This window comes from Chrysemys picta, chromosome 1 (genome assembly GCF_011386835.1).
Source record: "Chrysemys picta bellii isolate R12L10 chromosome 1, ASM1138683v2, whole genome shotgun sequence".
In the NCBI taxonomy this organism is placed as follows: domain Eukaryota; kingdom Metazoa; phylum Chordata; order Testudines; family Emydidae; genus Chrysemys; species Chrysemys picta.
In genome coordinates, this window is record NC_088791.1 from 343,169,929 (window position 1) to 343,192,177 (window position 22,249).

Consider the following 22,249-nt stretch of genomic DNA (forward strand, 5'->3'; position numbering starts at 1 on the left):
AAAATCCACATAAACATGGAAACTGGTCTAAAGGAAGAAACAGCAAAACTGACTATACAAAGTAAAACTGAAAAAAGAGAAATATTTTCTCTGTAATCTCTTTATAGTAAACTCAGGTGTTATTTGTAATAAGTAGGTAATTTGTTTTTCAAACAGAAGTGTGATTTTTAAATAAATTAAATAAAGTGACCTAAAGGGGATTCCACAAATTTATCCACCAGGATTCCGCCAACGGAGATTTAGAGACTGGTCACTGTCTCCATGACTGCTGCCTATTTTTATTGTTTTTTATTTTCCTTTAGTCCACTTGAATTAAAATGTAAACTGTTCAAGATTTTGGGGACCTAGTAGACTGGTGGTTGGTCATTTCTTATCATTATTGCTCTGGAAGGAAGCATGGCTTTCAAAAATCTGCTCCGATTTAAACAGGCTCTTTTTCTAGAGAGTGGGATTAGGGCCTGGATACTCCCAAGTGATGTTAAGTAGCATTTGGATACTCCTATTACATGCTTTTTCTACAAAAAAGGACTTTGTAGGGACTATTGGTGCCCAGTGAGAAATACAAATATTTCATTCTGAGAATGCACCTTTACATGTAATCTCTAGGTGTCTTTCCCGCTGCCCACGCCCTCATAAACTGTCAATGCATGATGCCTACGGAGGAAACTGTTAAATACAGAAATCCTTGGGGTGCCTGTGTGTCTTTGGGGAGGGAGGGTTATATTTTTTGTAATGAAAGGAAAGATAGTCCAGTGTTTCAGCCTGAGTTCAATCCCTGACTCTGTCACAGCCTTTGTGTGTGACCCTGGGCAAATCATTTTGCTTCAGTCCTAGGGTTACCATATCTCCACAATGAAAAAAGAGGACACGGGGGGAGGGGGGAAGAGGAGCCCCACTCTAGCCCCACCCCCTGACTGCCCCCCTCAGAACCCCCAACTCCCCCCTGCTCCTTGTCCCCTGACTGCCCCCTCCTGGGACCCCTGCCACTAACTGCCCCCTAGGACCCTACCTGTCCCCTGACTGCCCCGACCCTTATCCACACCCCCACCCCATATTCACACCCCCGCCCCCAGACAGACCCCTGGGACTCCCATGCCCTATCCAACTGCTCCCCGCCCCCGACAACCCCCCAGAACCCCCGACCCATCTAACCCCCCCTGCTCCCTGTCCCTGACTGTTCTAACCCCTCTCCACACCCCTGCCCCCTGACAGCCCCCCCAGAACTCCCGACCCATCCAACCCCCCCACTCCCTGTCCCCTGACTGCCCCCCTTCTCCAACTCCCCGGCCCCCTTACCGTGCCACTCGGCTTAGAGCAGGTGTCTGGCTCCGCCCGAGCGGCGTGCTGTGGCTGTGGAGGAGGGGGGGAAGCGGGGGAGGGGCTCTGGCTGCCGCTGCCAGCCCCGCCGCTGCGTTCCCTCACAGGTGAACAGCCCCGCCCCCCAGCGCTGCCAGGCAGCGTGCTAAGGCTGCAGGGGATGGGGGGAGCCGGGAAGGGGCTTTGGCTGCCGAGGCCCCAATGTGAGCGGCGCTTGGCCGCCCTGTCAGCCGCTTTTCGCTCTTTAAATAGACGATTGGGGGGAAATCCCAGACATTTTTAGAAATCCCCACCGGACGGCTATTTAAAGAGCGAAAAGCTGGACATGTCCGGGGAAACCCGGACGTATGGTAACCCTATTCAGTCCCCCGTTTGCAAAGAGGGCATAATAGCACTGCCATTCCTCATGAGAGCACTGTAAGGATAAATACATTAAAAATTGTAAGGCACTCAGATACTACGCAGTGGGGGCATGAAAGTACCTTAAGATATGTTTCTGTACATAGTTAAAATGGCAATTTCATAGAAATTTCATTTTCTGACACTTGGCTATCCAAAGATGTTTGATAGAGAATAACTTCCATCTATGCAGGCACTTTGTTCAGAATAAGAATCTATTGTAACAAGGAAAGAAACTAAAATGACTGTAAAAAAAATCCACATACAATAATAATGTTGGGGGTCGGGACCCCTCAGGGGGTCGCAAAGTTATTACATGGGGGGTCACGAGCTGTCAGCCTCCACCCAAAATCCCACTTTGCCTCCAGCATTTATAATGGTATTAAATATATTTAAAAGTGTTTTTAACGTATAAGGGGGGGTCGCACTCAGAGGCTTGCTGTGTGAAAGGGGTCACCAGTACAAAATTTTGAGAACCCCTGTTCTAGACTCTGGGCACCAAGGCTTCTGGGGCTTCGCTGCCAAGAAATCCAGTGAGGATTCACGTTGCATTGAATTCTGGGGGCAGGTGGCAGGACATTCTCAGTGGACCGCTCTCTGCTTTGGAATTGGCTCCCACTTTTTAGGTTTCAATGCAAGGCATCAGTATAACCCGACTTTTAGGATCAGAAGCTGAGAAGGCATTTATCATTTGTTGGGATGTACGGGTGTTAATGGTAGGTGTCTTGTGACTGATGGCAAATACTATTTCTTCTTAAGCTTGGTTTGTTAAGTGTTGTAAAGTATTCAGATGCGACACTAATGGGCTTGATAGAGATTTCTAAATTCATAGTTTTCTTGTGGAACAAGCTCAATAAGTGTAATAGTTCACAGAACCTGACACATGCAGTCAATAAGCGTAACAGTCCACAGAAATTGACAAATGCAGAAGTTAATATTCCTTTTTAATTCAATAGCGAAATGACTTTGAAATTTTCCAAGATACAGAAACTACTTGTAGCCACGTTGGTCCTCAAGGTAAAATAAAGTGAACCAAGTAGAAAACACAGAACCTTTTATGGGAACAGGTTATGAGCTTTTTGGTCAAAAAGGTCCCTTATTGGGTTTCTAGTGCATGAAAAAACACAGTAAACAAGTCAGCATAGCCATCCGATTTAGACAACCTGTATTCTGTGCATTCTGTCAATGTCTAAAGGAGACAATTATGAGCAAAAGCCTGTGAATATGTTATTTTTCATAATGCAACTTTTTCAATCTCTAGGGCAGAGCATTAAAAACCCACACAAATTAAAATAACTAAATAAGAAAAAGGTAATCTCATAGAGAAATCAAAGGAAACACCCAGAGCCATTAAAAATACTTAAACCCCACTCAAGTCACCACCTCAGGCAAAAGCGTAAGTGATCAGGTAGGCCTTGAGGCTTGCCTTGCAGGCCAATGAATTCTGGGTTTGTCTGATCAACGGGGAAAGTAAATTCCAGAGTCAAGTGCCCCCAGAGAGAACATCCTGTCCAAGCCCTCCCAGACAGACAGAGACTGTCAGTGAGCGAACCCTAGCTAATCTCATCCGTCAGTATAAAGCATGGGGAAAGAGGAACTCTCCTAGGCAGCTGGATTCAAAACAAGGGTTTTATAGGTCAAAAACACCACCTTGAATTGTACACAGGACCAAATAGGAAGCCAGAGTAGTTGATGCATCACTGATGTGTTATGCTTCCTACAAGAGACCTTTCTAAGTAGATGGGCAACACACATTTGGCACTAGTTGAAAATCCTGTGTGAATTTAAAGAGTAGCCCCCTAGAGAGCACATTGAAGTAATCCAATCTGCAGGTCACAAATGGAAGAACGACGGTCTTGTTATATCTATCTTAGGTATTTATATTGTCCCCAGCAGCACAGTACCTGAATGCTTCACAATCTTTAATGTACTTATCCTCAAAATACCCCTGAGAGGCAGGGCAGTGCTAATAAACCCATTGCACAGATGAACTGAGGAAAAAAGAAACTAAGGATTTGTCTTCACTAGAAGCGCTGCACCTGCATTTGTCGTGCATCAGCATAGATACTCACTATCATGACAGGAGGTGTTCTCCTGTTGCTGTAGTTAATCCACCTCCCTGAGAGGCAGTAGCTAGGCCAATGGAAGAATGCTGTTTATAGTAGGGACGAGGTCATCATACTACGTCGCTTAGAGGTGTGGATTTTTCACACCCCTGAGCAACGTAGCTCGGTTGAGCTAATTTTTTAGTGTACACCTGTCCCAAGAGACTTGCCCAAGGTCACACAGCAAGTCTGTGGCAGTGCAAGGAATTGAACCCATGCTGCCAAATCTCAAGCTAGTGTCCTAACAACTGGACTACCTTCCTACTCACTAAGACATGTGGCTTGGAGATATGGATTCTCCCACAGGACTCTGTTGCTTTTTACAGATCCAGACTAACACGGCTACCCCTCAGATATTCCAACAGGACAGTTGATCCTTATAGTGAGAAACTCAAAAACCTCAGTCTGTTTAGCTCACCAAAGAGTGAAAGGTGACTTGATCACAGTGTATAAATATTTTCACAAGCAGAAAATACAAGGTAATAAAAGGTTCTTTAATCCTGCAGAGAAAGATGTAATAAAAACCAATGGCTGGAAGCTGAAGTCAGACAAATTCAAAAAATCAATAAGGCCCTTAAAAAAAACAGCAAAGGTGATTAACCATTGGAACAAGCTGCCAAGGGAATTGGTGGCTTTTCTCTCTCTTAGTGCAGGGGTAGGCAACGTTTCAGAAGTGGTGTGCCGAGTCTTCATTTATTCACTTTAATTTAAGGTTTTGCGTGCCTGTAATACATTTTAACATTTTTTAGAAGGTGTCTCTCTATAAGTCTATATTATATAACTAAACTATTGTTGTATGTAAAGTAAACAAGGTTTTCAAAATGTTTAAGATGCTTCATTTAAAATTAAATTAAAATGCTGATCTTATGCCACCAGCCTGCTCAGCCTGCTGCCAGCCTGGGGTTCTGTTCACTTAGACCAGCAGTGGGCTGAGCGGAGCCTGCGGCCGGGACGCCGGCTGGCAAGGGGCCGGCAGCCGGGACCCCAGACCTGGGGAGTGGGGTGGTTCAGGGGTGCAGGGCAGAGGGCTGGGTGTGAGGGGGCTCAGGGATAAGGGCAGTGGGGTATGGGGAGGTTCAGAGGTCAGAGCAGAGGGCTGGGGTGTGTGGGGGGTGTAGGACAGAAGGCTGGGTGTGTGGGGGTTCAGGGGTCAGGGCAGAGGGCTGGGGGTGTGGGGGGCTACAGGGCAGAGGGCTGGGGGCGTGGGGGGGTTCAGGGGTCAGGGCAGAAGGCTGGGGTGCTCGGCTCGTGGGGGTGCTCCCAGCCCCCTGCCCTGAGCGGCTCATGGCAGGGAGCTGGAAGAGATATGCCCTGTTCCACCCCCTTCCCCAAGGCCCCGTCCCTACCTCTTCTCTGCCTCCTCTATGGAACAGCGAGCATGCTGCCGCTCGGCTCTGCTCCGCTCCCCCTCTCCCTTGCAAGGGCCATCAACTGATTGGCGCAGGGAGGGGGGGGGAGGAGGAGGGGCAGGAAAGCACCACGCTGGGGGAAGAAGCAGGGGAGGGGGGCCTCCTGCCCCCACAAGGGAGAGTTGTGGGCGGGGGGGCTGAGTGCGGCTGGGGGCCGGGACCAAGGTAGGCTGCAGCGTGCCAGTCAAAATCAGCTTGCGTGCCGTGTTTGGTACGCGTGCCTTAGGTTGCTGATCCCTGTCTTAGTGTCTTCAACATGGCACGCAAGCCGATTTTGACTGGCACGCTGCTGCCTACCTCAGTCCCGGCCCCCAGCCAGGGCTTTGTCAAGCCTGACCTTAAAAACCTCTAAGGAAGGCGATTCCATCACCTCCCTAGGTAACCCATTCCAGTGCTTCACCACCCTCCTAGTGAAAAAGTTTTTCCTAATATCCAACCTAAATCGCCCCCACTGCAACTTGAGACCATTACTCCTTGTTCTGTCAGCTACAGTTGTTATCTGGGAATCCATCAATAGCTGAGAACCCCTGAGGTTCTGAGCCTTGTTAGCAAAGAGCTATACCCTCAACTGAGGAAGATATCTACACTATCTCCTTTGTACCTTTTTCCTTATCCAACCCAGCACATCTCATACTTATCTGGAATGAGTTTCAAAAATCTAGCTTTCATTCAAGTCCCAATCGTGGCCAAGTACTAGAAAAACGAAGAGCCCACACTATATAAATCTAAAGAAAAGGGACAAAATTGAGAGGGACATCAAAATATTAAAGGCACTGTAGCCTAGACCATCTCACTAACTCTCAGAGTAACTGCCTTAATATGTAGGGCCACAAATTTGTCACAACATTTTTAATTAAAAAAATAAAAAATAAAATCACAACACAGTCACAGTAAATTTAGTAAAAGACATGGGTCTGGGGGAAACAGTGTGTAAAATAATGGGAGTGCTATTTAAAATACAAAGGATTCTGCAGGGGGTGTCAGGTCCTATCACCCCACAACGGCAGCTCCCACCCCACAAGACTGGGCCCAGCTCCCCACTCCAGGGGTTGTGACCTGATGCACGGACTTTACAGCGCTGCTCAAAATTGACCCAGCTCCCCTCCATTATGACAGAGGAGCAGACGGACCAAATTTGAGCAAGTGGTGCTCAAAGGCCAGAAGAGATCATTGTGATCATCTAGTCTGACCTCCAGTACAATACAGACGATACAATTTCCCACAAAATAATTCCTAAAGCATATCTTTTAGAAAAAACATCTCATCTTGATTTAAAAATTGCCAGTGATGGAGAATCCACCACAATCCTTGGTATATTGTTCCAATGGTTAATTACCCTCACTGTTAATAATTTATGATGGAGGGGCAGCTGGGCCAAACCTGAACAGCACTGCAACCTTGTTGGCCAGGTCACAACACCTGGAGCATGGAGCCAGTCCCAGTCCCACAGAACAGGAGCCACCACTACAAGGTACAGTTATTAAAATCACTGACACAAAGAAAAGCCTCGGACAAACAGAAATATCATGGGATCCATGACATTTTTTACTACCGTGACAACCCTGCAGCCCCTACTTATATGCAACCACCTTCTCTGCAATTCCCATCTACCCTTTCAGGATCTGCAGACACACCACCACCTCCTCCTGGTGAATGGCATCAAAGAGCTGACAGGTTAAGAATCAGCACTGAGCCAATATCCATTGCCAAAATATCAGATAATATCTATTCCACACTTGTACAGAATCTACCACAGACCTGTGCAGCAGACCCTAAGCTGCTTTTTTTAAAAGTTACCCTAATATACTGGTTCATAAGCCAAATATTTTTGGTAAAAAAGTGACGCATCAAAGAGCCGGGGTTGGTTTATAAACGGGTCTACACCAAAATGTGATGATTTTAAACTCTATGGAATCATTGAATTGAATATCTAATACATTGTTGTTTTGTTTACCTGGAGCGTCTGCAGGCATGGAGCCCCTCAGCTCCCTGTGGCCGCAGTTTGCCGTTCCCAGCCAATGGGAGCCGCGCCACTTCCTGCAGCTCCCATTGGCTGGGAACAGCAAACCACGGCCACTGGGAGCTGAGGGGCTTCGTGCCTACAGACACTCCAGGTAAACAAAACATCCAGGCACACTAGAGGCTTACCCTAATGGGCCAGGAGCCAAAAAGTTTTCCAATCCCTGAAATATAGGGTAGGCTTATGAAAGGGTCATACAGTTTTTGCTATTTTTACCTAACCATCTTGGGGGGTCGGCTTATAAACGAACGGGCTAATGAACGAGTATATACAGTAAGTTTCTAACCTTTGTAACTACAAAGAAAATCTTCCAAATGTGACCCAAATATAACTAATGTAATGCAGACACTGCATCTAACGCAGAGTCCGGGAGCCCAGCTACAACATGGTTTAACTACAAGTTTTAAAGATAATGTAAGGGGAGGCAGAAGATGTGTGTTTTAAAATAACTGGGCTGCCTGATTTAGTTACAGTTGTCTTGGACTTTGCAAACAGCCTTAAATAATAGCTGTAAGAGAAGTATGAATGGACACATCCATCCAACTTGTGTGTTAACGCTAATGGCTAACTATTTCATAGCTGACCATTTTAGCCAAAATATCTACTGTTGGATGCAGCATTAGATATTGGGCTAGACATCCCTAGATGATTGGTATTACTTGCATTATCATGTGATCAACAATTGCTCCAACATGAACTCCCCATGTCTTCCCAAGTGCCAAAAGCCAAACTGTATGCTGTGTTGTTGAAGTTGTGTCGGTCCCAGGATATTAGAGAGACAAGATGGGTGAGGTAGTATCTTTTATTGAACTAACTTATGTTGCCTTGTTGCTCTCACCAACAGAAGTTGGTCCAATAAAAGACATTACCTCACTTACCTTGTCTCTCTAAAAGGTCAAACTGTTTTATATCCAGCTGTCAAAACCTTGAATTTTTCCTGTGGCCTTCCCAATTTCTACATATCAACTATACGTTGTCAGTACAAGAATCTCCAGCAAAGACTGGAGTAACATTGAAATAGCAAAATAAATAATATATGGGATAAAATGCTCCATGTGTTATTCATTTTCCTATTTAATCCAATAAAAACCTCCATTTCTGAATTTAAATGAAGCTTACATCTGAATTTTCAGTTTGCCACGCCATTGTGCCTCTGAAACCAGAAGTACTGTTCACAGGCCAAGCACTACAGATGATACCAGAGCTGCCATGACACAACCATTTTAATAACCTTCCTTCCAAAACAAAGTTTAAAGACAGAGAGATAGACTAGTCTATCATTATAAAATAAATAGTTTCTTGAAAAGAGGCCTAACAATTGCTCGTATAAGTACAAGTCAAAGCCTGAAGTTAGCCCAATATCTCTAGAAAGTCAGTGAGAAAGAATGGCTGAAACTCACCAAGACAAGACACCACATTTGTTCCCATCTATCTATCCTGCCCACAACATAAATCTGCTATCACAAAGGCAGCCAAACCAGGCTGAATCCAATCAATCTCATCTATGAAAAACATACTGTGAAAAACTCTTCACCAAAAAACCTTTCACTCTGCTTCCAGATGAAAACAGTCCAGATTCACCAGATTATCCAGCACATGGCAGCATTCTGATGATCAGGACTTTGGATGTTGTAGTGAAGGAAAAACAAAACATTCCTTGAGCCCATAGAGTTACATCTTTAGATTTAAAAATTCTTTATGTTGAATTCAGTCAAACGGAGCAGAGTTTTTACCACTGGCACTTTACCCTCTTCCCTTTACATCTGATTTGTCATGCATCACCTGAATACTACAGTAACATGCATGGATGACATGACAGTGGAAGGCATTTAGGAGATCCTATTTCAACAACTACAGACAAAAGATGACTAGTTATGACGTCCTACAAGATCACCAAAAAAAGTGCCTCAATGCTTTACAGCAGTCTGTCTCAAAGAGTTCCAAAATTTAAGCAAATCTGTTAATCTCAGAGCAGATTAACAAAATATGTGTTACTCCCTGAGAAGAACAAAGATTAAGGTAGATTCTTTTAAATATGTTTTCTCTATGATCTCTCGCCTTAAGAATAAATGTGCTTGCTTAGAGAGAGCTGTGGGGTAACTTGCAACTGCTAGCAATTATAAAGTTCATAGCCTTCAGAGAAAAAGCAATGTGCAGACGCTGGCCTGTTTAAGCAGTCTGGCTTGCTGGGTACATCACAATGTAGGTTGAGAACTGTGCAGCCTGGAAAAACCCCAGTGAGGAGGGAGTGAGGCGAAGCAATGGCTGGGAGCCTTTAAATGGGTGCCCTTGGTGGACCATGAGGGGGAAAATACAGGTATAATGGTCCTGAAACTGACAACTATTTAAGGACCTCTTGAGGACAATGTCTATTTGAGTACAGGTACTGTAGTCAGGTTAGAATAATACTGGGAAATCTGCTCTGGCTCTAATAGTGACCAATCCAGATCCAATATATTTGTTTTCATTCAAATAGTTAAATACCATAAGTTAACAGGTAAAATATTTCAAAGCGGTTTCAATTTATCCTTCAATTTTGTGACCTGAAACAATTTTCATGTGGTTACAGAAATAGTTTGTGAGAAATTCTACTAATGTAAGACAGTCAAAAAACAAAGGTGCTGATATTTGAAATGCAGGAATACTATTAGAGAGACAAGGTGGATATGGTAATATATCTTATTTGTTTACATTTTTCTTCAAAGCAACAGAAAACAACCTGACTCATTAAATGATACTATATCAAGTATTTCTACAAAATCATGGTTTGAATACAAGTTAAATTTTTTTAAAACTTTAGAATAATTTAACCAAACTCATTAGTTGTTGAGCTATAGAATAGTCTGAGACGTGAACAATAGAAATCTAGGGCCTTGGCTACACTGGCAATTCACAGCGCTGCACTTGCTGCGCTCAGGGGTGTGAAAAAACACACACACCCTGAGCACAGCGAGTACAGCGCTGTAAAGCGCCAGTGTAATCAGCGCCTGCAGCGCTGCACGCTCGCTCGCAGCGCTGCAAGCTATTCCCCTCGGAGAGGTGGAGTACTTGCAGCGCTGTGAGAGAGCTCTCGTAGCGCTGGCGGCGCGACTACACTTGCGCTTCACAGCGCTGCCGCGGCAGCGCTGTGAATCCGCAAGTGTAGCCAAGGCCTAAGAAAAATAATTAGCACTACCATCCTTTCACACTCAATGCTCCCTTGTCCTCAAAACCAAAAAGGGACAGAATCATCGTAAAAGCAGAAGAATGAAAATTATCCTGTTTCCTAAGCCAATTATTTGCATTTTTCTCACTGCTACAGTGATTGATGTACTCTGCTCATGCTTTAAAAAAAATCACTATAGTCTAAATATATTGGACTGTTATTCATGGTTCCCTAGACTCTAGAGGACACTTCAAATACATTTTTATCATCTCAATGTTTGAAGGAGGGGATAGGCACAACAGTATGATATTTCTCCTACCTCAAGACAAAGATTAACTTGCTCCTTTCTGAAGTTTATTGGCTCTGGAGTGAAAGGAAACAAAGCTCATGCTGTCATCCAAAGCAGCGATTTCCCTCCAGCCAAGGGAAACCTGACAAAACTGACTACTCTCCAGCAGTACACAAGTAAACATTGGTATGACTAATGCATCAGTGAACTGCCACAGTTAAGAGACGTAGAGTCTAAGGCAGTGGTCCCCAAACTGTGGGGCATACCTCCCTAGGGGGGCGTGGAGGAACATTCAGGGGAGGGAGCACCACCCAGCCCAGCTCCACTCCGTCCCCAGCCCAGCTTTGGACCAAGTTGCAGCTCCACTCCGCCGCCCCAGCCACAACTGCACTCAACCCCCAGCCCCAGCGTTGCTCTTTTCCCTCTAGGCCGAGCTCCTCCTCCCCAGTTCCACCCCCAGCTCTGCCTTCAACCCAACCTCCTCTGCTGAGCCAGCTGTGCAGTAATGGGGGGAGGGAAGGGGGGACAGACAGATTTCATTACCGGTAAGGGGACACAACAGGAAAAGTTTGGGCACCACTGGTCTAAGGAGAGCCTTTATGAATTACCAAGAAAATGGGAAACACACAAAGCATTTGAGTTGGGGAAAAAGGAAATCAGGGCTTCTGCAGATATAATCAAGCCCAAAGAGCACGGCTGGAAGACAAATGAAGATCATAATCTGGATTGAAGGAAAGAAGGTGGTCTCAGAAAGGAAAATATAAAAATTTCCCTTTAAAAACCTCATCAAATCCATCCACCTAGTGTTTTACGAAAGATCATATGTCCACCCATTACTGTCACATTTTAAAATTCATCAGAAGTGTCGGTTAATCTGAAGTATCAGAGGGGTAGCCGTGTTTGTCGTCTTTTACAGATCCAGACTAAGAGTCCTGTGGCACCTTATAGACTAACAGACGTATTGGAGCATAAACTTTCACGGATGAATACCCACTTCGTCAGACGCATGACTTAATGTTAATCTGAAGTATACAGACATGTCCACCTAAGGAAGGTACTTGGCAATTTTTAGGCCATACTGAAATTTACCTGCACTTCCAGTCAGATTGAATGATTAAAATCATAATGAAATTAAGCAAATTTAATTATACTTCCAACTGAGGTACTATTGACCCTTTAGTGGAAATGTTTCACTGAAGTGTTTTCAATTGACTAAGAAATATTTTTAAATGCAGCAAGAGCCGTATTTTTTTAATTTTTTTCTGGTACCTCTACTGTGGTTATTAATATAACGGGACATGAACACTTATTTTTAATTTCTTCTTGCAACTTTGCTCTCAATTATTTTATTAAAATCATCATCAAGAGTAGTTCATCCACTCCAACGTTCAATCATCACTGAATTTGACAGGTAGTTTAGCATCAGCTGAATAAAAAAAGTAACAGTTCAATTAGATTCAGCTTCAAGGAAGAACAATGTATAGATATTTCACTTCATAATTTTTGTGTTCCACACATGTATCATTTGTTTTTCACTCTAAACAGTCCATTATTAAGAACAAATTCACAACTAACCCCATGCACCATATAGCTGATTAGCTTTCAATGTGCTTGTTCCATAATAGAAAAGGGTGAAACAAATGTGTTCAAAATGTCTTTTATTTACCACTTAGCAAACCCTTTCTACAAGCATAACCAAGTATTTTAATCAACCAAAAAGGATGCAACATTTTTACAGACCTATCTGTAAAAGGGCCCATCTTAACACCAGTATGTAAAATAATTAACATAGAAATTTGAAATTTAAAATTATATATATACATACACACACACACACACACACTCTCCACATCATTTCCTCATTATGAACAATCTAAAGTTAGAATTTTAAGCCATCAATTAAATCAACCAGCCAGAATATAACTGAGAATTCAAATATTTTTATTTACCTTGGAAAAAAGTTAAGGAAGAACTACTAGGTAACTTGATTACTTCACTTTCATTTGAGACACATAAATATCAGTTCTAATTTTCATAGTAGCTTAAAAAATTTTAACTGATTTAAGTCCTTTCAATAATTGTACATATCTAGTAAGAACAAACATTAAGCACATCAGTTTTGTTTTATGTACTCAACTATAAAGGTCAAGAGAAAACTAGTTAAAATTTAAAAGAGGTGCACTTCAGTAAGAAATAAAAAATCATTTTGATCTCATAGTACTAATCTCCATTTTTCTTTACATCATTCACCGTCTCCACTCAGTTTGAGTTCTAATCAACAACCACTTCACAGTTAACATTTCATGAAATAATGCAGTTGATGCAATCAAGTCCAAGAAAATGTTTCCCTAAAGATGTTTCCGTCATCCACATTCCTTGAAAATGTTCTACTTTCCTCCATCACAATTTCTCAGTAAGAATAAACACACTACTTCATCTTAAATCTTATTGTGATTAAAACATAAACGGAGTTTCTTTTTGGTTAACACAACATGCCTTTGTCTGGAAAGAAAAATTCACTCAACCTGCTCGTTTTTCTAAATTTGACAGTATTCAGCACCAACTGAATTCCTTTTGGATGAAATTCAATCTATGGAAATACAAGCTATAACCTGAAAGCTTGTCATCGAGCAGTGCAGAAAAAAAATAACCAGTACAAAACCTTCTTCAATGAATATTTATTGTATTTCCATATTTCACCGCTCCTCTGTTTACATAAAAGACTGAAGCCAAGACTCCTCTCTGGTATTATTAGCCCACAATATAATGATGGTGGACTTAATTGCCCTGAAAACCATGACACCGATAAATGAAATCTTCAAGCAATCAATTTTTAAAAAGAAAAAACCCTAACCCCTTTTTTTTACGTTAGTAAAATAGTATATAGGTGAAAAATTAATGCAGCCTTATATTTCTCAACCTTGCGATCTCTGTTTTCAGGCTACAGATGTTATGTGGTGACATCCTCAATCTCATCAAATCTGTGTCATTTTAAACCCTGCATTCCAATACGACACAAAACGGGCTAGGGAAACCACAAAATTCATTTCTTCCCCACCACAAAATTATACAACAATCCATTTTTATTCTCCACACTGTTTGCCCCCCACTTCTTTACATTAAGCACACATTCCTGCACTGTATGCTGCAAAACAGAAGCATCCCCTCATTTTAAAAATAGCCCGTCTGCATCAACCTGCATGGATTTCCAAAAGCCTACACAAACCTAGGTTTAAAACATAGCCTCTATAAAGAAGAGAAATAATAAATAAGCTTAACCAAGAACCCAAGGATTTAATTCCTTTTTAGAACTGAAAGGAAAGGTGAAAGTTGGAATGGAACCCGCTTTCTCACCTCCCCCACCTCCATGCTCTTGCCAGATCCTCTGTTTCCCTGTATGGTTGCCAAGTCTCCCTATGACTCCTTCCTATCACCTGCCAGCTCCACCATAACCCCTGCCAATTCTCCTCACCCCTGCCAGCTCTTCCTTTAGCAGCTGCCCTTATGCCTCCTCCCCATACCACCTATGCCAGCTTTCCACATACAACTTGTCTTCCTGCCAAACTCCTGCATTTAATATATTTATTGTTTATATGGATAAAGTGTAGCCTATCACAAGGGCTCAGGGCAATTATTCCAGCTCCCCATATACAACCTTTAGCTCTCGGTTACCTTTCTTTCTAACTCCCCAGCATGCTATCACCACCATCCCCCAAGTTCTCTCCTGCTGCCATCTCCCACAGGCCTGCACCTCCATTATTTGCCCAAATGCTCTCACATTCCAGCCCCATGCCTTCCAGACCCTTCCTACTATACCTCCCTATCTCCCTTAAAACCCCCCAAAAAAGTCCCTCCTATCAAACATCCATGTCAAACCCCTTCTGTTACCTCTCACATACCAGATCTCTACTGCTTCCTTCATGCCTCCCCAGAATCACACGGCAGCTGCCCCCAGGCCAGCCCCACTGGGCCAGTTCCTTATACATTCCAGTTCCCCCTTATGTCACCATGGCAGCCCTCTACCAACATGCTACCCCATGGCAGTCCAATACACCCATGCCAGTTACATGCACTTTGCGTGAGCTCCCCCACCGTGCCAGCTCATCCCTATATGCCCCCATGCCAACTGACCCTTTGGACAGCTCCTCCCTTACCCCCTGCCTCTATGCAGGCTCACTCCATACCCGGTTTCCCAAAATCAGCTCCCACATAACTCCTGCCAGCTCCCCACACAACCCCTATGCCCCATATCAGCTTCCCATACATGCACCTTATCAGCTTCACACACACACACACCATGCCCTTATGCCAGCTCACCCACACGCACCTGGCCAGCTCCCCCCACATAAATCTTGACCCCATACCAGTTCTCCCAACATGCTTCCTGCTCCATACCAGCTCCCCCTCCCCACCCCACACACACCCTGCCAGGTCTCCTCATAGTCCCCCCTGCCCTGTATCATGTCCCCCTACTTCCCTTCTGCCAGCTCCCCCCACATATCCCCGACCCCCTTCCCCATACCACCTGCCCCCAGATGTCCCCCTCTCCAATACTAGCTCCCCCCGACATGCCCCCTTCCCCGTACCAGCTCCCCCCACATGCTCCCTGCCCCCGTACCAGCTCCCCTCCGACATGCCCCCTGCCAGCTCCCTGCCCCCATACCACCTCCCGCCACATATACTCCCTGCCCCCATACCAGCTCCCCCCCACATCCCAGCGCATATCAGATCCCCCGGACATACCCCCAGCCCTCGTATCAGCTCCCCCACATGCTCCCTGCCCCCATACCAGCTGCCCCCCACATGCTCCCTGCCCCCGCCCCAGCTGCCCCCCACATGCCCCCGCCCCAGCTGCCCCCCACATGCCCCCGCCCCAGCTGCCCCCCACATGCCCACTGCCCCCGCCCCAGCTGCCCCCCACATGCCCGCTGCCCCCGCACCAGCTGCCCCCCAAATGCCCGCTGCCCCCGCACCAGCTGCCCCCCAAATGCCCCCCGCCCCATATCAGATCCCCCCACATGCCCGCTGCCCCTTGCCCCAGCTCCCCCCCACATGCCCCCGCACCAGCTCCCCCCCACATGTCCCCCGCACCAGCTGCCCCCTGCCCCCGCCACAGCTCCCCCCACATGGCCCCCGCTCCATATCAGATCCCCCCACATGCCCCCTCCCCCCACTCCAGCTCCCCCCACATACCCCCTGCCCCACATCAGATCACACACACCCCGCTCCCCAGCCCAGCGGTGCCCGGCCCGCCCCGGGATGCAGTGGCCCTGGGCGCCCGCTCGTGGCCCCTGGGGGGAGGGGGGGGTCTCCTCACCGCTCACCTGCGGGTGAACGAGACGGTGGCTGGTCTCCCCGGCGGCGGCGTCCCCGCTCCCGGTGTCCGTGGCGGTGGCTGCGCGGCTTCCCCCTCCTCCTCTGCCTCCTCCTCGGCTCCTGTCTTCCCACAGCAGCCAGCGAGTGGGGGAGGGGACAGGCCGAGAGGAGGGGGGAAGAGTACCACCAGCGGGACCGTTAGAGACCAGCGGCGAACTACAGCTCCCGGCAGGCCACGCTCCGGGCACGGTGAGGCCGCGAGGCGGCATTGGTTGCGAGGCATGCTGGGAGTTGTAGTCTTCCCCTCGCACGTGTAATTTTCCCCGGGACCAAAACGGGGATAGTGCATGCTGGGACTTGTAGTATTAGGGCCATTAGCACGGTGGGAGCTGTAGTACTTCAGTGTGGGCGCCCGTCTTCCCGGGGACAGGAAGAGCAGGAGGGAGCGTTGCATGCCGGGAGTTGTAGTTAAGGGGGGGATTGGTGTCGAGCATGCTGGGAGTTGTAGTCTTCCGCTGACCGCGACAATCTGTGGCCCGAGCGATAGGCGAGCGCGGCCTGCTGGGGCATGTAGTCAACGTGCAAGGGACGAGGAACGCGGAGTGCAGGGCGGACAGGGACCCCGGCGGAGCACGGCATGCTGGGACCGGTAGTCATGGTGCACGGCACGCTGGGACCTGTAGTCACAGAGAGGCCAGCTCTGGGAGGCTGCTGAAGCATGGCACGCTGGGACCTGTAGTCATGGAGCGTGGCATGCTGGGACCTGTAGTCAATAGATCTGGTGCTGGAGCCCAAACCCTGGGGGACTGTCAGACCCGTATAGGGTGATCAGATGTCCTGTTTTTTTAGGGATAGTCCCGATATTTGTGGCTTTTTCTTACATAGCCTGTCCCGATTTTTCACACTTGCTATCTGGTCACCCTAGACCCCTATGAGCCTAGTCTGGAGGGAAAATGGGGGGGTGTTGCCCCTCCCTCCCTCCCTTGCAGGTCTCTGTCAGGCACAGAATTTCCCCCCCCCCCCCCCGCATGGCCCCCTTCGCCTGGCTAGAGTTGCCCCCCCCCGCCCCCCCTCCCAAAAAAAATAGAAGTCCAACTACACCTATGGTGTCACAGACTCACAGTGCGACAGCCCTTCTCGGGGGTCCACTCTCTCTCGGGGTCAGGCCCCTCCACCTCCTGGAGCCGCACCTCTCTGAGCCTTAGCACGTCTGTCTCTCGCCGTGGGCCCCCTCGGGGAGTCCACTCGCTCTGGACCCCCCGGGGCCTCCACCCCCGAAGGGGTTGACGCAACCCTGTTCTCTAGACCGGAGTGACTCTCAGCCAGCATAAACAGGAGGATTTATTGAGAGTTGAACACAGCACAGGAAACTCTCAGGGCCTCAGGCCTGGCCTCCCTCAGCCCAGCACATCCCAGTCTCTCTGCATCCAGGTGGGCTCTGCCTGCTCCCCCTCTCCAGCCCCGAGCCCCCCTGCTTCCCAGCTGGGCATCCAAGATCCCCGGCCCCAAGCCCCACTTCTGTCCATTGTCTTCTCTCCAGGTAAACAGGGCTGTAAACTGGGGCCTCCTCTCCTCGCTTCTGTCCTCTGGCTGGAACTGGCTGGTCAGGTTACTGGGTCCTCACTCTGCAGCCCATTGTTCTCCCACTGGCCAGAACCGGCTGCAACTCCTGAGCTGGGTCTCTGGGCTGGAGTCTCAGGTCACCGGTCGCTGGGGTATTCATCCTCCAGGCCACTGGCTGGGGTCCCAAGTTCCCTCTCCAGCCCTCTGTAACAACAAACTCCCTCTCCCCTCACCTCGTTAAACCAGTAACACCCAGGGAAACTGAGTCCCACCCCCTCCGCATGCAAACCATTGAAACCCCACCGAAAACAAGAAAATCCCCCACTTCGTCACCGTGACCAAACAGCAAATGTGAAAAATCAGGACAGGGGTAATAGGAGCCTATATAAGAAAAAGACCCAAAAATCAGGACTGTCCCTATAAAATCGGGACATCTGGTCACCCTAACTACAGCTATCCTGGAGCATCACCAGCCCTAAGGGGCAGTCACCCCAGCAGGCAGTACAGCCTGGAGAACCAGCAGCCCCAGCAATCAGGGGTGCCAGGAGCCAGAGGCCTGACAGCCCCCAAAACTACTGGTCAGCGGGAACATCCCCAGGCTCAGAGAGGGAGCACTGTCCTTCTCTTTCAAAGCGCTCCTTAAAGCTCCTTCCTAGCCGTGATCTTGCATAACTTTGTTCTGTCTCATCTGTATTTCACTAGCCTGGTGCTGTGGTCACCCAGGGAGAGTGTCTGGGAGTAGGGGTTGTGGAGCTAGATTATACACACGTCAACATTAGAATTTTTGACATGTTGACAACAAACAGGAACCTAACACCAAATTATACATAGAGGAAAACTGGTTGTCGTTAAAAAAATCAATATCAACAGTTACCTGTGAGTACAAGGGAATGCTCTGCTATTCCAGATACCATGCACTGCATGATGTCAAGTATCAGAGGGGTAGCCGTGTTAGTCTGAATCTGTAAAAAGCAACAGAGGGTCCTGTGGGTGCCTGAGGGTCCTCTGTTGCTTTATGCACTGCATGGTAACTATTGGTAAAATTATGCCTTTTTAATGTTTGCTATTGTATCTCTTGTTCTGGAGGACAAGCAGAAGCTAACAATCACGTAGTGACAGGTTTCAGAGTACACTCACGTAGTGGGTGTGTAACAGAGAAGATGCACTGCTTGGCAAGCTTGCATTTCTAGCACACGGGGAACATGGCCATGTAACAACGATTAGAGCTCTTCTGAGCTTGAGTATCTCACCCCCACCATCACATTTGTTTTTAAGTTAAGGGGAAGGAGGGAATTAATGTAAGGAAATAAATTAAAAGAACTTATATAAAGAAAATTTACATCAGTAAGACTATAACCGGCTTTGACATACTGGAAAGTACCAGTCATGTTGTTGTAATAAAGGACTGCAGTACATTGCTGAATGACCATTCAGAGCAGGGGGAGAAAGCAGGAAAAAGAGATATCACTGTAGGCTATCCTGCAGAAGAGAGTCTATACCCCCTACCAGTGCGCTTAGCTGGCTGAACCAGCTTTGCTGGATTTGGCCCCATATTTATTATTAGATATTTAGGCCCTGATCAAAAGCCCATTGAGGTCAGTGGAAATACGCCTGCTGACTTCTGTGGGCTTTAAGTTCAAAATTAATACAAGGTCCCATGGGGGGGGGGCAGGGTGTCATAGTATTTGCACTGTCAAAATGGGCCTTGCTAGGGAAATTGAGGGGTCTTGGACTGGAATGTAAACTTCTTGTGGTATGAACCACGTTTTCTTCAGTGTTCGATACAAGATCGAGCATTTTCAGCACTCAGCAAATACTGAGCAATAATGTAACCAATCCGTGCCCGATGATGACTTGACAGTGGTCAATCTGCTGCACACCACAGACACATAGAACATTACAGAGCTTCACTGGAACTCTTGTCCAGAAGCACAGGTCTCTGCCACTTCTGCTAAAAGAGACTCTTCCATAGCAGTTAGCCCTACAGAGCCTACTACACACAACTGACCAGTTCTGATTCTATCCAGTATAGGTACATACCCCGATATAACGCGACCCAATATAACATGAATTCAGATATAACCAGCAAAGCAGTGCTCCGGGAGGGCGGGGCTGCGCACTCCAGCAGATTAAAGCAAGTTCGATATAATGCGGTTTCACCTATAACGCGGTAAGATTTTTTGGCTCCCAAGGACAGTGTTATATCGAGGTAGAGGTGTACTATATACATACTAGCCAATTCCTAATAATAATAACAACAGAGCACAACAAATTAAAACACCATCACATTGAGACAAAAACATTGTCACGTCATAACACCACTTTTAGTGGTGCAGGACTCACCCCAGTTAAATCAGAATGGAAAAACTGGAACGGGTGCCAACATTACATCACTTCAGAATAATACTCTTGATGACATTTACTTTCCCCTTTAGGTACACCACCAAGTCCAATATACACAGGTTTGGTCTGACTCCTCTGGATTGCAGTTATTGTGCCTGATTCACCTCCGCATCACTCCAGTTTTACACCAGTATGTCTCACAACATTGGGGGGTTTTCTTAACACTCCAGCTCCAAGTGTCAGGTTAGTATATATGTTGGGAAAATAACACAGCAGGGCACATTATCCAACAAGTTCTTGGAATGTATTGGAGACAATTTTTTATTTCAAAAGATGGAGAAAGGTACTAGAGGAGAGGCTGTTCTAGATTTAATGTTGACAAGTAGGGAGGAACTGGTTGAGAATTTGAAAGCAGAAGGCAGGCTGGGTGAAAGTGATCCTGAAATGATAGAGTTCATTATTCTAAGGAATGGTAGGAGGAAGAACAGCAAAATAAAGACAATGGATTTCAAGAAGGCAGGCAGACTAGCCCTCATGGTAGCACAGTAACACGTGGAAACGTAAACTCTAATGGCTGAAAAAACATTAGAACAGGACCAAAAACATTCATTTTTAAGATTTAATGATTTTATACAATCTCATGATTTTTGGGAGCCTGACTCATGATTTTTGAACGCTTGGGGTTGACAACACTGATTTTGCTTTACAGGATAGCTATCCAGTAAGTAAGATTAGGAATAATTTTATCCACTAGTGGCTCTTCAGATGGAAATTTTATATTTATATTTTTTGGACACAAATCCTTTTACCTCTCCCAAGAGAGACCATTTCATAATTTAAACTCATATTCTCTCTTTCACTTACTTTACTGCTCTAATGTTCCACATATTATGATGCCCAACAGGCTGTTCGGTGGGCATACAATAAAAGGGCAATGCAAATATCCACTGGCAATGAGAACCTGTGTATAGTAAACTGTTTGCCAGAAGCTAAGAATGTGCGACAGGGGATGATTCCCTGTTCTGTTCATTCCCTCTGGGGCACCTGGTATTGGCCACTGTCGGAAGACAGGATACCGGGCTAGATAGATCATTGGGCAGACCCAGTATGGCCGTTCTTATGTACAGAAAGTAACACAGAAGACAAAACACTTCCCCCATGAGGTGTTTTATTCACATCACTTCAGAATAATTAGATTATCAAATATATTTATAGTGCAAATAAAAAAAAATTAAATATAAAGGGGGCCTGATTTACCCCTGTCTTGCTTTACTAGTATACCAATGTATTGACCTGCCTGTCGCTTGTGTTTAAATCAGTGCAGTTACACTGGTGTAAAACTAGAGTAACTCAGTGGTGACTGAGGCTCCAAAAATCTATCATGTTAGGCACCCATTGTTGTAGCATCTGAACACCTCCCAACCTTTAATATATTTATCATCACAACAGCCCCGCGAGGTAGGGCACTGCTGTTATCCCTACTTTACAGATGAAAAGTGAGGTACAGAGAGACTAAGAGATTTTCTCAAGGTCATACAGGAAATCTATAGCAGAGTAAGGACATGAACCAATGTCTCCCAGGTCCTAGGTTAGTGCTTAAAAACTGGACTACTTCTAAGCTGGCCACCGGAACATGAAAAGACCATGGGTTGTTACAACAGGTGTGGCATGAAGTCCAAATTGTTCAGTAATTTAGTTTTATTTGGAGCTTTTGATCACTTTGTGGGATAATCTCTGGCTGGGGGGGATAGCTCAGTGGTTTGAGCATTGGCCTGCTAAACCCAGGGTTGTAAATTCAATCCTTGATCTGGTGCAAAAATCTGTCTGGGGATTGGTCCTGCTTTGAGCAGGGGGTTGGACTAGATGACCTCCTGAGGTCCCTTCCAATCTTGATATTCTGTGATAGCCTGTCTCATGTCATGGGCCATTTTTTCAGGTGTGAGCAAGAGAATCTACAAAGAAACCTGACAGGTAAGTAAGTGGCTCATTTGAAAAGGAAGTATCCAGTCCTTTTCCTCACTGGATTTTAAAAGGGCAGTGTCTTAAAAAGGCACAATCACAAACAGAGGACCCTTCCTTGAGCCTAGGATAAAGTACTTTGTGTGTATCTAGGCTGAAGTCTAGAATAATGAAGTTATCTCTGCATATTCAGATTTCTTCGGTGACCCTATAAGATGGATTTCTGACCATACGTGGAAGATAAAAGAATACCCCATTGTCAGAAAAGGGATAACTGCCTCAATGCAGCAACTTCATTAGAAGACAAGCACTGCATCCTCTTCTTCTGCGTTCCATACAGCACTGAGTTAGAGATTGCTCAGAGAATAAACTGCCAAGGACAGG

General features: G+C 46.1%; 1 protein-coding gene across 17 annotated transcripts in view; it reads right to left on the reverse strand.

Moving 5' to 3' along the window:
* FAM168A (family with sequence similarity 168 member A) overlaps window positions 1–16,246 on the reverse strand; it is a 328,051-nt gene extending 311,805 nt beyond the window's left edge. For 4 of the 17 annotated variants that reach the window (XM_065581804.1, XM_065581802.1, XM_065581800.1 and 1 more), the window contains exon 1: window positions 16,009–16,147. The gene's annotated coding sequence lies outside the window, so the exon portion shown is untranslated. Of the gene's footprint in view, window positions 1–16,008 lie in introns of all 17 variants that reach the window. The other 13 variants (XM_065581797.1, XM_065581799.1, XM_065581795.1 and 10 more) reach the window with 8 other exon arrangements.
* Window positions 16,247–22,249: the final 6,003 nt, after the last annotated feature.